At 42.6% G+C, this 14,451-nt stretch overlaps 1 long non-coding RNA gene across 2 annotated transcripts; it reads right to left on the bottom strand.

The window, feature by feature from the left end:
- Window positions 1-249: 249 nt before the first annotated feature.
- Window positions 250-13,876, bottom strand: LOC142408356 (uncharacterized). 2 transcript variants are annotated; one of them, XR_012775270.1, is made up of 5 exons: window positions 13,758-13,876; window positions 6,882-7,879; window positions 6,658-6,765; window positions 4,485-4,655; window positions 250-2,199 (listed from the first exon to the last, which is right to left on the bottom strand). It is a non-coding gene; the product is annotated as an uncharacterized LOC142408356 (long non-coding RNA). The 2 variants fall into 2 exon arrangements; XR_012775271.1 differs by having other exon boundaries at window positions 4,485-4,539.
- Window positions 13,877-14,451: the final 575 nt, after the last annotated feature.

Here is a 14,451-nt window from a genome sequence, read left to right as displayed (position 1 = left end):
TTTGGAAAGCTCCCAGACCAGCCAGCAACAGGCACGTGCCCCCCCACCTGCTCAGACCCCCTGTGCAACAGAAGGGCAGATGCTCTCGGACAAAGGGAGAGCAAGCGGCAATTTATACACTACCCATAGAGGATGAAGAGGGAGAGCTCTCCATGTTAACCTTAATCCCTTGGGCCCTGGAAGCAGCATAGCTAAAACCACTAATTAGCTGAAGCACAGCACCATGCAGGGAAGCAATATTCCCTTTCATCCAGATGCTAACTTGGGTGTGCAGGGTCTACATATGCTCTGTAGCCAAAGGAGAGAGGGGATAGGGATACTGGGCTTCGATCACCGCTCTAGTCATGGGTTAGTTATACCGTCTGATTTTCCACAGGTGATAAAAATGGGGTGTTCTCGTATCTATACGGGCTGAAGGCAAACATTATACATTGAAACACAATGGTATATGGCTGCAGCAAGAAAGAAAACAGAAGAGACTGGGGAGACGAGCTTCAAATATAAAATTCATTTTAATGACATATCATATTTTAGGCTGGCCTCCCTTCACAATGTTCCACAAAACCAGTCTTAATAGAGACGTTTACAAGCACAGAGTATAGATTTGGAGGAAGCAAAGACCCCTTTTATTCCAGGAAATTGAGAGAAACTTTCCACGCGCACATACGCACTCGTGCACTCACAAAACCTCCTCGAGTGTAACTTTAAGAGAAGCAGCAGCATTGCTCGGCTCAGATCAGCCAGAACCACTTCATTTTGATTGAAGAGAGGAAAAACAACAACAGTAAAACTCAAACCGCTGGGTTCAACAATTTGGGCCAAGTCCTAAAAATAGAACTGCTTTCTTATGGAAAGAAATACCAAAAAAAACCCAATCCAAAACAAAAAAAAACCCTCCAGAAGATCTGAACTGTTCTCAAAATTGTCTGAATTTGGTGCCAAGCACACAGGGCAGCCTAATACTTAAGAGGCCGCCTGTGCCAGCTCTGAATCCCTCCAGTAACTAGAGACTGCATATCCAAGACTGGGAAGTGACTATGGAAAAAAAAAAACCTGTTTTCTAGTGGGCAAGCTATCCAGCCATTTTAACCCTTGCTCGAACCCTTGCCTTGAGGCCTCACGATGTGCAGGCTCTCCCTGGCATACTGCCTCCAGCTGCCAGCACCTGTGGCACTGCAGCGGGACCAGCCGCCGGCACCCACCCTCCAGCAGCGCGTGGGGTGAAGCGGCAGCTTTACTGCTTGCGAAGAGAGGGTTCGGCCCCGCTGGCGAGGGCTGGGCGTCTTTGGTAGCATCCATCTGCAAGAAGGGAGCCGGTTCAGCCCCAGGCTCCAGCTGGGGGAAGGTTGCAGGAGCTGGCCCCTGCCATGCCCACTGGACACAGAGCAACCCGCCAGCTTCCTCCCAGCAGGGAACAGGGCATCACTGGTGGAGAACAGATCTGCTTTTGCACAACAACAAATCACTGCTGTGAATTATTTGCCTGAAATTATCGTCATGCAGCAAGGCCTTGCTGTGCTTGGTGCTGTACAAACTCAGAAGTGTTTCTGTAGGACTGAAAAGGCACAGGGGATGTGCTGTCAGTGGCATGCGAAATAATTTAAGAGGAAAGAGAGTTTTCTGTTTCCCTGCCTGCACTGTTCAGAATGGGCAAAACACAAAAAATAATGTTAAGAACATAAGTAGCAAAGCAGCTTATGTTTATCCCCTGTGAGACTCCCTATTATCTTACCAAGAACCAGGCAGAAATACAGCTCCTCATGATTTTGCTTTCATGCTTTGCCCAATCTCAAAATGTGTGGTACTAAGAGAACGTATCCCCTTCAGGGACAGAATATAGGAACAAATGCTTTCTGCACATTATACTGGCAAGAAATACGGGTCTTCATTATCCATGCAGGAAGGCAGGATTCTGGATTTTCACAAATCGCCTGAGAGCTTCATGCTAAAATGCCTGAAATGTCACTACTGACATCTGGCAGATGAGTTCTCAAGTGTTATCTGCACCTCTTTCTCTTTCTCTCTAGACCGATGGCCTAACAGATGTTTGTCCAAAACACCTGACGATGCTGCCTGCAAAGGCTCCAGGAGGGTAACTCCACCATCTCCCTCTGCAATCCTTCCCAGCCCCTGCTGTTCTTGCGAGGCATTTCACTTGTGGTCCAAGGCAGCCTCTGCATTAGTGATTTTGACTTTTGCCTTTGGTATAAAAATGTATTAAAGAAAAGTGTTAAAAAAAATTCTTAGTAGTACAATGTTAGTTAACCTTCATCAGTTGTACTGCTGCTGAACAGGCTCCATTGTAGCTCCACCAGTTTCCACATAAACTCCAGATCCAGTCCTAACTTCAGTTTCCTGAAAACCTTTGTTAGGGTGGCAGGGTAAGCTACTTTCTTCCACTCCACATGGCTGAAATTTGTATAAGGAGCAAGAGAGGCCAGGATATTTAAGGAAGAAAGGTCACTTCTCTTTTCATGTAAAAAGGGTTCTTAATAAGCCAGGATCCCAGCTGAATTTTTGTGTGCCAAATACAAGAAATATAATATGAGAGAAACAGAAGTGCTATTTTGGGTCACCTAAGTATCATATTCTGAATAATCCTTTTATTAGTAGGCAGCCCTTTCCTGCCTCTTCTTTCTCTCCAGCATTTACAGACCTCAGGCTCATACATTTCCATCGCTGCTGTGAGGAGGGTATTTGTCAACATCCTGTCCCTTAAAAAATATAAGTAAATGTGAACTTGAGCTTAGCAAGAGGCACATCACAAAGCACAGAGCAGCAACTCTTATAGTTGTTTAAAAATGTGTTTTCAAGGAGAAGGTCAATATTTTTTATATTAGATTTATCTTCTTTCTAAATGCCTGACCCAATAAGTAATCAAAGCAAATGAAAGCCTAAAGCAATCAGTTTGAATTTCATCATGTGATTCTGGCCTGGTGTGTAAGAAAACACTCCATTAACTTAACAAGCAACGTGTGCATTGGAAATATTATTCTAAGCATTTAATGGAGTTGCATAACTTGTGTGTGTTTGCTAGAGATAGTAAAAATAGTCAAGAGTAACATTTTTTTTTCAATAAAACATGCCCTTTTATTTTAAAAAACAAAAGTTGCTTATGCTTTTTACAGACATTTAATATCAAAGTGCTCTTCATTAGCATTAGCATCAAGGCTCTTCAGGTAACAAGTTTAATAAAAAATACTCATTAAGAAATAGTCTCTTTTGAACATGATAAAACAAGAATTGAAACTTTTTTTTGCAAAGTTTTGCTTTCCAGACAGCTATCACAAATACTTTCACTTCAGAGTGGTTAAATTTGTTTATTCAAGAGTCTGAATAATTGGGGTATTTTCTCCCACCCTGTCTTTTTAAGTTTAACCCTATGTATAAGTTTGAAAGCTTTCATATGATTTGGACCAACTACAGAGGCCCCTTGGAACCGAAGCTATGCCTGTACTGGGCATGGCTCTGACGCCGAGGCCAACCAAGTGAGTGCAGGAGCATTTTTAATTACAGCACCACCCTATCATTTATGATTACTTAAGTGCACTTGACCCCACCAGCTGTCTAATCCTTCCTTTTAACTTCTCCACGGTCTATTAAACATCCCCATTTACAAGACTCTCTGCTGGAATCAAACCCTTGGTAGTTGCAATGTCTGCCTTTCCCGTCTACAATGTTCTGACAGCCCTTAACATATTCCAGTCCAGATTCGACCTCTCAACAGTATGTGTCTAAATTGAGTCCATCTCCCTGACAAAGATCAAACTGCTACTTAAAGTGTCTCGTGGCTGGATTTCCTTCCCAGCAGACCCACAACTCCAAGCTGAAGTAGACATGAAAGGCTGCATGCAGCTGCAAGCGGTATTAGGTAGGAGAACAGTGCAAGCCCCACATGATCTGAGCAGCAAGTGCTCCTGCGGCACCGGTACGGGGAGAAGGGAGGGGAAACGGGGGACAGGCTTCTGGCCCTAGAGTAAATCCGCGCCTAGAAAGCATGATGGTGATACTCATCCGTGCATGATGGTGATACTCACCCACCACACTACTCATGCGCAACGATGATACAGTCAGCACTAGATAAATAGGTTCTCTGAATAGAAATGAAAGATTTTGTGCTATTTCCTTTCTTTGTGGTGTTGCTTGATTCATCTGTACTTATGGCTCAGAACTTTTCACAAATACCGTCAGGAAAATCAACTCCCCCACTAATCCAGGAGACCCAGCAGTACAACATGCAGTATAGGTCTTCTGCATGGAAAAATGATTTGCTGCTCTCAAGTACATAGAGAAATTAATGAATGCTGTCCTGAAAGTGATTGCCAGCTGACATTAAAATAGAATAGAGAATACAATTCCTACCCTTTTCCACTGAAGAGTCACAAACAATGTAGACAAAACCACTGCTTTTGTGGGGAGATGAAGAGGCTAAGCAAAGAGCTATAGCATCTACAGTTTCAGCTGTGTTTTCATTATTTACTTACAATCAGGCATTTCGTTTTCCTTTGAAGTTATATCCTCTTCTTTAGGACAAGCATTCTAGCAGGGAGAGAGGAGACAGCTCTTGATTTCACTTTCTTGAAAAGGCTATTTTGCCATTCATATACTGGAAAACAGCCAACAGCTATCTTCCTGCAGGGCCTACAGAAACAGAACTAGTACAGAAAAGTCTTTGAACTAATTCTTGCAATAGCAATGTAAAAGAAAATCATGTACTTGCCAGACAAGTTCTTCAGGTCTAGTACAGCCAGAATATGTACTTTGAAAAAGAGAATCTATTTCCCAGATAATAATGTTCTTTGGAAACCATTCCATGCTTCTAGAAATTAATCTGTGAAGTTTATTTTCTGGCTATGCGGGTGGGGAAACACAGGTCCAGGAAACACACTCATCATTCTCAGTGGATTAGAAAAGTTAATGCCTGTCTCACACCTGTCTTTTAACCTTGTTTCTCTCCTTCTTTTCCTAGCCATCATTGTTCCACTCGGTCCTACAGTGACTCTGATTTCACTGAATGCAAACTCGTCACTCCTGGATTTCTTTATCTATACCCCATTCTTGAAGAAATGCGTGGAGCTGATATTCAAAACCTTCTTCTAGTGAGTCCAAGCACCAAGGAAAACAAAACCAGAGGCTTGATAAAATCTCACTGGGTGATTGTGAGGGGTTGGGGCAACTAAGGTTTTCTCAGGTTCAAGTGCTAAAAAAAGATACCTCTTATTGTTCTGGTAATGGAAGGGAGAAATCAATTAAATTGGGGGTTTCAGAAAGCAACCCAAACCTTTAGATTTGGTTCTTACAAAGCAAAAATGAAACCAAGAAATTAGTAAGATCCCAACTATCCTGGGGTAAATAGGTGAATAATTTTTCTGTATGATATCCTAGCAGTGAGAAAACCATTATCCCATTTCAAGAAATGGGATAATATATCCCGAGAAATGTTTCCTTCTTCACCTATTACACAATGGACTGAAGAGTTTTAATTATCCCCTCCTAGCTTTGTACTAGCTCTTCTCCCCGCCAGGATGAAAAATCCTGTGGCATTTCAATTCCACTTGCAGCTAAGTATTTTCAGTACACACTTTATGTTTCTTGCCTTGGGTAACATGATCAATTTGTTAATTTGGTTGTTAATTCAGGGGGAGAGGAGTGCTGTTTCACGGCTTCTGTGTAATCCTCCATCCCTTAGCTATGTCTAGTTTTCTTCCAAATATACTGCGGGGTTTGGAATTTGTAGTAAAGATGAGAAATTATTCTAGGATTTCCTTTTCCTTTCAAAGGTATTTAAATTGAGGTATCTGGGTAGTACTTGGCAATTATTACTTGAAGAATAAAGTTTCTTGCTAAATCCTGGGTTGCACCTGGTGCAATACCCTCAGTCACTGTGCTGAAGGAAAGCGAGGGTATTTCTGGGGATTCCACTAGAGATGTGTGAAGACTTAAAATTTCAACACACACCACGTAACCAGTTCCTATTGTTTCTGAACTCCACATTTCAACAATACCATTGTCTTTCCTGCCCGCTATAAAATGATACAGGGTATAATGACAGTTAGCACTTCCCCTTCTCACACAGTAAAAGGTGATGGCATCTGTCTGTAAGCACACACATAAATCTGCTGGAATTGCGTATTATGAAACATTTGAGGCAAGATCTTCATTATCTCTAGTATGAGAATATTATGCTTTAGAAATAAAATGCAGAATAGGATTAACAGCGTCTAAACCACTTAATAGCTCAGAATCCAGGCAGAGATGAACTAGCATACAGATTTCTTTGCACTCAGTATGACTAAGTCTTTGACTAATTTAAGCACTTTAAAAGCATTTCACGTGTATCTCATAATTCCAGGAGCACAGCAAGCCTTTTGCTGCATTGCTGTTTGGATGTTCTAAGTGGTAAATCCTGTATGCCATGTAAGCATCTGCTTCCATTACAGTTGTTCTGGTTCCTAAGAAACAAAACCTTCTGCTTTTAAAAGCTTCCTCTACTTTCTTTTCAATTCTTTTAATAAAACTTGTGGAATATATTTCATTTGCATAGAATTACTACATACATTTTTCTGTGACTTCTTCCTGGGAGCATTATTTTTGACTGTGCAAAAGCAAAATATTTGTATTTTACAGTATTAAATTCAATGTAAACTGCCAACATACCAGTCAATCTCTGACCTGACCTTCTTCTGTCAGAAACAGGACCACAATAATGTACGACTCAACTACTGAGCTGATCTTCAGGGATTTTATTCATTCTTTGCTGGACTCCTGTATAGGATAGGACATAAATAATAATTAATACACATCACAAAAGCCGCTTTGATAGTTTTGACAGTTAGGCCCACTGAGGATGGAGTTTTCTGACTTGAACTTACACATCTTACCTGAGCTAGCTTTCTCCCACCTGAAGACTGAAGAACCTTCATGAATCTGTGAGGCAAGGCCTTCACTGGTACGAATTTTCATAGTTCCTCCTTTTAGCTCTCATTTCTTATAATAAAGTGTTCATCGAAAGCTCTGCTCAAACCCTTTCTGCTCTTCTCAATAAGCGAGCATTCAAGTAGCTGATTGTAATGGAAAAATGGAAGTTACATAGCACAGTGCAAAAACTTACTACTTTCTATTTAGATAAACACTACACATATCTATTCCTTGGAAAAAATATATTGTAAAATTTCCAGGTTCTGTGGCCAGTTCAATTTGCTATCATTGAACTCTCTAATGATATTCTTTGCCTGGGTCTTTTTCTCCTTCCAGCCGTATCGTTCTGTTTCGAGGGCCTGTGCTGCTTTGCTCAGTTAATGTTCTCCTCCGAGGAACTCAGCTTTACCCCAGCTGCTGAAATACAAAACAAGGCAAACAAAAAGTTGTCTTGGTGCCTTTATATTTTTCTGCTGCTCTTCTCGTTTTCTCTTCAAGAGTCTTCTTCCATGCCAAGACAACAAAACTATTCTCTTTTCTATGTCATGGACCCCAAGAAGCCCTTTTTCTTCCAATACCCCTTCTCCCTGTCTCTAAATCCTTCTTCCTTTTGGGACAATATTCCCCTTTGAGCTTCCTGTCTATCTGCTCAGCACTGAGACTGGCACACAGAAGTTGCCTCCTGCTCACCTATGTGGTATCTCCTGCTCCAGCACAAGTCCTCCTCAGCTCCAGTGCTACTTCTTCTCGCAAAACTGGTCGGCCAGGGAAGAAAACTGTCAGATATATTACCTTCAAGGTGCAGTTTTTACCACAACAGGCACAGGGGAATCATCAGTCCTCTCTGAGGGATGAACCTTCAACATTCACATTTTCACAGGAACTTTATTGCATTTTGTAAGTGGTTTTTATACATGCTCCCTATTTTCATTTCTGTCTAGGTCTCAAGTTTAGGATTTAGCTGAAATAAATTAGATCAAATCAATGAACAATTTGCTACCATGTGTCTCACAGTCATTCTCAAAAAAACCCCCCAAAGTTTTGTCAGTGTGTTTTCTGCAGACATAAGAAAGTAATTTGGCCTAGGTGATTCATTGCTTATTCCTTTCCAGATTTAGTGTTCACTATGAAAAAATAAAGATCTTTCTTTTAAATGCCCTGCAACACAACAGTAGCTGTTTTCACAGACCAAGTATTGTACTCCTAAAGAAATATTGATAGAGGGATTGAATTGTCGAGACTCTCCTCGGTTTCTTGTATCACGTGCACAAAACTTTAGCAAGTTCAAAACACACCATTGAAATACAGAATACTATTTAAAATGAAGCACATGCAGGAAAAAGCTCAACTGACTGAATCTGCAGAAGCACAGCTTTGAAGAAGAATCCTGCTTTAACGGAGCTTGTTTCTATCTTTCCTAATTATTGCGAAGGCATTAATCACTGCAGCTTGTAAGGGCAAAGCAGAACATTAAGAAAAAACATGATCATATTACATTTAAAAATCTCAAGTACTGCCCTGACTTCCTTATTTTTGATTCCACAGGATCATGATGCTTTTTGTTAATCCTGAATATATCTATAACTGACTTCCAAAGGGGGTCTAACAGAGACAACTTCTCACAGGGGACCTTGGCAGGAAGAATACAAGAGCAAAACCTCGAAAAGAGGTTTCTCACTGCATGTAGGGTTGTTACGTGAGACTTTCTTCTAGGATAGGATACACATCTAAAGCAGTCTGGTTCTTAATATCCAGGCTAAATCATCAAGAACAGTTCAGACCGTGGTATTTAAATTAAGAAGAGTAAACAGCAATTTTCAGTCATGTTGTTGCTCTATTCTAACATGCTGTATGCTGTGGCCGAACCATCCAACATCTGGACTGTGAATATGATACTGCCAAAGCTGTACTCAGTGGTTGCCAAACTGCTGAGCCCACGTGTGGCTTCACAGCTTGATATCCAGAGAGCTCAGCTATGATTCAAATTCTGAAAAATCACCAGGTCTATGGCTGCAGTATGATTCAGCAGTTTGGAGGAGAGCCTTCTTAAGGAAAAAAAGAAAACAGCAGCACAAAAACCCACAACTGACCATATATGGCATACAACTCCTAACAAAGAAGTAAACTCCTTGAACACCTTCACGTCACAGCAGAGCTCCATAACTTGACTGGCTGGTACAAAACATGGCTTATCACAAGCATCGGGGCTAAATTCAGCTCCCCTAACAACCATGCAAACTCAGATGAACTCCACTAATTCCAATGGTACACAGCCTGTTTAAATATGAATATACAGAAGCTCCTCGACATGCCTCTTGCTGGCGCTATTTGAGGTAAGCTTGAAATCATTAACCAGGTAGAGAGCAGCCTCCTTACCGAAGAAAGCCTCCAGTGATATTCCAGGAATGTAGCTAGAGAGGTGGACTCAGTCCCTACTGCACAAAGATACTTGATTTGTAAATGAATTAAGGCTTGTGAACTGACAAGGAACAAAACCCCGGGTTCTGCACACACACAGAACGCACTGGGAACCTCAGTCTTGCACTAATTGCTCCGTGTGCTCCAGGGATGTTTACACACACATAAAAGGTGACCATAGCTTGCCAAAATGAGGTGCCTACTGGCCTTGTACATGGAAGAGTTCAGCTGCTAATTCACATTGCAAAGCCTAGTCCTCAAACTTGGCTCCTTGCCTTCTTGAAGAGAAAAACAGTTAAGCTGATTTTTTCTTCATTTATTGATCGTTCGGGCGGGCCAGCGCTCCACCAAGCCAAAGGAGCGCTCAGCCCTCATGCTGTGCTGCTCAGCCCTGCCTGGTCAGACAGGTCAGACACCGTCCATCCATCTGTACCGCCCTCAGACTTCTGGTGACGATGCCTACGCTTCCTTTGCCAAGCAGAGTGGCTTAACGAATATTCTCTAGTCCTTACAAAATACGTGCTCGGTCATTCAGGAAATACAAAAAAAAAGGTGGAATAAACGCTGCTCCAGTTCAAGTTGAACAATTTGTTCAGCACTACAAAATGTTGCTTTAGGAAAGCTTCCTTTTAATATAGTACATGAGACAAATGGAGCCCTTTTTTCTCATTCCCTTCTCTTTAACAGTAATTGAATGAAGTGGAGATTGTGAGGTAAAATCAAGCACATCTGGGTCAATTAGCATGGAAAGTCAATTCTTTAAAACCTGATGGATGCCTCTGGGAATCGCGCACTTCACAGCACGAATCTCAGCGCAGTGCCGCACTCTCAGCAACTCAACTCAATTAAGCCATTACGTGGTTCTTTAAATCTGGGGATCCAGGGGAATTGGTTAATTGTCTGCTTGTCATGGTTCCTCCTCAGGGAGCATGTAAACGTCTTCTGTTTCTCCTATAGATGTGTGGTGCACATAAGAACAATCCATTTTAGCTGACTTATTCAAAGCTTGTTTCTCCCGTGGGAAAATTAATCTTCCTCCTCAAACACTGCCCAGAAGAACAAAGCTCTCCAGTGGAAACAAACCATGCCATCAATACGGAATAGGTTTTCAATGACTACAGTCAAGTTTATATTTCCTTTTCCTTGCAAGACTCAACTATTTCTCCCCGCTTTCACTTGTTCATAGCTTTCACAACCAAACCCCTCAGGCCTGTGATGGGGTTTCACTGTTCTCCGCAGCCATGAGCAGCTCTGCCACACTCTTGGACTTACCTAACGCACCGTAAGTCACCCACTGACTTTACAATCAGCAGAGCCTGAGCAAGCTGTCTAAGCATTTATGAAGCACTTTACTCTGTGGACAGAGCTGACTGTCTCCGGAGGATAAGTCATCCCACATGCAGATAGGTGGGCAGGATGACACATCGGGGGATGCTCCTCTGTCCCTTCTGAGGGTTGCTCTGGATCCACTGAACTGAGGGGTCCGCTAAAGAGATCTTGAACAACCAGCCTAAGGCAGACATCCCACTTTTAGACAGTAACATTAGTGATATTAATCCCTCCCACATCTCCCCACCACTGCGACTGTGACAACCACCCAGGAAAGACAGACTGCTGTCCCTGTCTCACCACACCACATCAGTGAGCTCCTCTTCATGTGCACACAAGCAGCTGCTTTCACTCTTCTTTTGCTTCATGTTTCAGGCTGCTGAACACCCAAAAGCTCTAGCTGGCCTCAGTGGGAGACAGTTACTGGGTGCTCAGGATTGTGGAAAACAAGTCGCCCCATTTAGCCCCTAAATATGGATTTAGAAGGCTAACTTTAGCTTCAGATTTTTTTTAAACTTGGCACGGTATTAAAATCCATCCATGGGGCGAGTTAATTTTTTACCATCAAAGAGAAGTAAAACAACTTCTCCAAGGTCATACAGCAGGACGACTAGGATTAGAATGCCACAAATTCCGTGTGCTATAACCAGAAAATTATTCTGTTTCCTAAATGTAACATAATTGGGACATAGTCTGATAAATGGAGACTGAGTAAGCCACACTAAATCTACTGATGTGTTCTGCAATGTCTGGATGCGTCCCCAACCCTAGCTATGAAAGGAAATGTAATTATGGTAATGGGAAAGTGCAGTCCACCCATCATTTGGGTTACCACACACATACGTAACCAATTCCAAATATAGAACTGCAGTAATGTCTCTTGCACTCTTATCTCCCTTAGATCCCTTTTCCTTAAGTTATAAGCTTGCCATCTTTTCCTCCGACAGGAGAAACAATCTATTTTGGTGCACGCACGCCAGCGAAAGGGCCGTCACATCCTTCAGGACGTGGGGAACAGCTGCTTGACGTTCACCGGAGAGCTGCCGTTGGGGGCAGACACCTTCACTTGCCCACGTAGATGTAACCAGAGTGTTTGCTCAGGCGCAATGCTGGGGATGAAGGAGGGAAGCTGAGCCTGAGGAAGAAAGTTCAAGGAGGAGAGGAAGATCAGGAAGCCAGAAAATTTTATAAAGCACCCTTGTGTTTTGGAACCTATGCCAATTTTAAAAATGAGGCATATGTCTCTTAGTGCAGTCTCAGCCATGAATGCAGGGCAGTGTAGAGATTCACAAGCCTTATTTAAACACCCTAGTTTGGCTCTGGAGAAGCAGAACAGCACAGCACACAGTCCAGGCTAACTTACACGGCTTCTGCGATGCCAGTTTAGACCAGTTGGGTCCTCGGGTGTAAAAAGGTAAATTTACATTGGTGTCCTTAGCATGTATCACTCACTTGGTTTACATCATCTGGAGGGCCTGTCTTCAGAAGTTGTGCAATACGTATGTTTAACTTAAAAATTTCAGCTGCAGCCCCAGAGTACGTGCAAGGGATCCTGACAACAAACTTTCTGGCTCTCCTGCCTGTCTGCAATCCAAGGACACAATGCCAGACACTTTTCCTCCTGCGGTGGACTGGCATGCAATTATTTTTGTGCACCTCAGCTTGCCTTGGTTACAGAAAAGAGAGGAAATATTTTATTAACTTTCATCTCCTAAACCAGAGTGTGGTAGATAGCTAGACATCCAATTTCACCAAGTTTTTGCGGGCAAAGGAGAAATGGCTCATTGCCAGGTGTCTATAAAGGCATTCAGAGGTATCTGAAGTTGAAAGAGAGTCCTGACTCTAACTTGAAAATGTTAGTATCTTTAGGCTGTCATGTCCAGATGTTTACCATGAGTTACAGAAGTATAATAAGAGACAGCAGAGGCAGCAGTGAGAAGAATTAGAGAAATGGATTGTGACCTGCACATCCCCACACAAGGCTATCTCCTTGGAAGTGCCTTGTTCTTGTGCTGAGTCTTGTGCCAGTCCCAGCGCGCTGGTGGCAGCTCCTTCAGTGTTCAGTGCTTCTGGACACAGTCACAAATCAGAACTTCACGTCGAAGGGACTCCCTGTTCACTTCCCACCCACAACCAAAGCAACATCATAGCTCCGCTCTCGGTGAAAATAACACTGATGCTCATGTACGTGTGTCTGGACCAATCGTCAAGCTGTTGTAGATTCAAGATACTTTAATTTCCTTTTTCGAAAAAAAGAAAAAAAAATCAGCAAACTATCTCTTCTGCCTTCTGCCTTTCTTATTGCCTGGAATTCACCAAGATGGTGCCTGATCAACCATGGCTGGAAGAAGGAAAATAGGGAAGGACTAGAGTAATCACAGTAAATTCAATCCAACCAAGTCAACAGCGGCTTGAAGGCTTCCTGGATGCTTCGCAATCCACATGCAAGGAGTTCTCACAGTCCACTTTCTGCTAAAAATGTATCTGCATCCGAAAGTTAATGCGGATAGGGGCCACTAACAGCTGAATTGCCTCCTGACCATAAGGTACAGTAGCCCCTACAGTTGACTATACATTATATACATGTTGAGGAAGGGACAGACCATTGCATGGCAACTGCATGTAGCGTAGCCAATTCCTGACTGCCCTGCATATTCTGTGCTGTAGTCTTCCATCCCCGTTCAGAGATTGTGTCAAATGCTGCTACCATGTTTACGCTGGCTTCACTTTGATGTAAGGGACTACATGAAATGTCACACGCACACACACACTAAGGACAGGCCTTCTTCCACAGCTGTCAGTAGCACCTTTGAAACGTTGTATACGCACCTTAAAAGCAACAACAACAACAAAAAAAAAAGAAAAGGAAAAGAAAAAACAAAAAGGAGCCATTTGCCATGGATAAGAACTTGCTTTTCTGACCTTTCTTCAGAAAGAGCTCTAGCACCCTCCAACACCCAGGGTAGCACAAAACCTGGTATGTTCACCTTGGCATTACAAATACATACACACACACGAACATACACACACATAGCTACACAGACCCAAAACCCTCTCCCCAGGAACGTGGCCTTCCCTTTTCAGGTACATACCAGCAGGAATGCATACACTGAAGAAACAGAGGTGGAAAAGAGTCATGTTTTTTCACACAGTCGTTTTTATTCTGCTTGCAGCAGTTTCTTCCTTTTCCAGCCACAGGCAAGGGTTGAATCCAGATGAGCCAAAGGCAGTCTAGGCGGGATGTAAATGAGACCACACCTTCCAAACAGCCTCCAATCATAAGGGAAGAGCATGGATGTAAATAAAACCACACCTTTGCTGGACCAGCCTCCTCTTCTTACGTAAAACAGTTTCCATGTAAATAAGACCACTCCCTCAGATGGCCTGCCTATTTCCATTCGTGATGAGAGGCATGTAAGCAAGGCCAATGCTTTTTACAAACTCTTAAGCAAAACTGAGAGGAGCGTAAGTAACTTTTACCCTTCTCTTGCTCAGAGAAAAGCTAGTTCCTTCTTTGGAAAGCACTTTCTTGCTCTGTGTGGGATACCACGAGCCAGCACAAATCTTTCCTCAGTCTTCCTGTCAGGCATTGAAGACTGCTTTATGAACAAATTGTTTGCGTATAGGACATGGATACACATTTTAAGATGTAACTTCTACCTTGCACTGACAAGCCTTCTCAGCCTTTACACTGACATTAGATGGGTGCCTTCCTTCCAACTGGGCAGAATTCAAAAAATACAACAATGGAAACAGTGAGATCCTCCTGCATTTTGTCTTATATCC

The sequence above is a fragment of the Mycteria americana genome, chromosome 3, assembly GCF_035582795.1.
Source record: "Mycteria americana isolate JAX WOST 10 ecotype Jacksonville Zoo and Gardens chromosome 3, USCA_MyAme_1.0, whole genome shotgun sequence".
NCBI lineage: Eukaryota > Metazoa > Chordata > Aves > Ciconiiformes > Ciconiidae > Mycteria > Mycteria americana.
The sequence above is the reverse complement of the archived record's forward strand: the minus strand, read 5'-3'. Positions and strand labels throughout refer to the sequence as shown.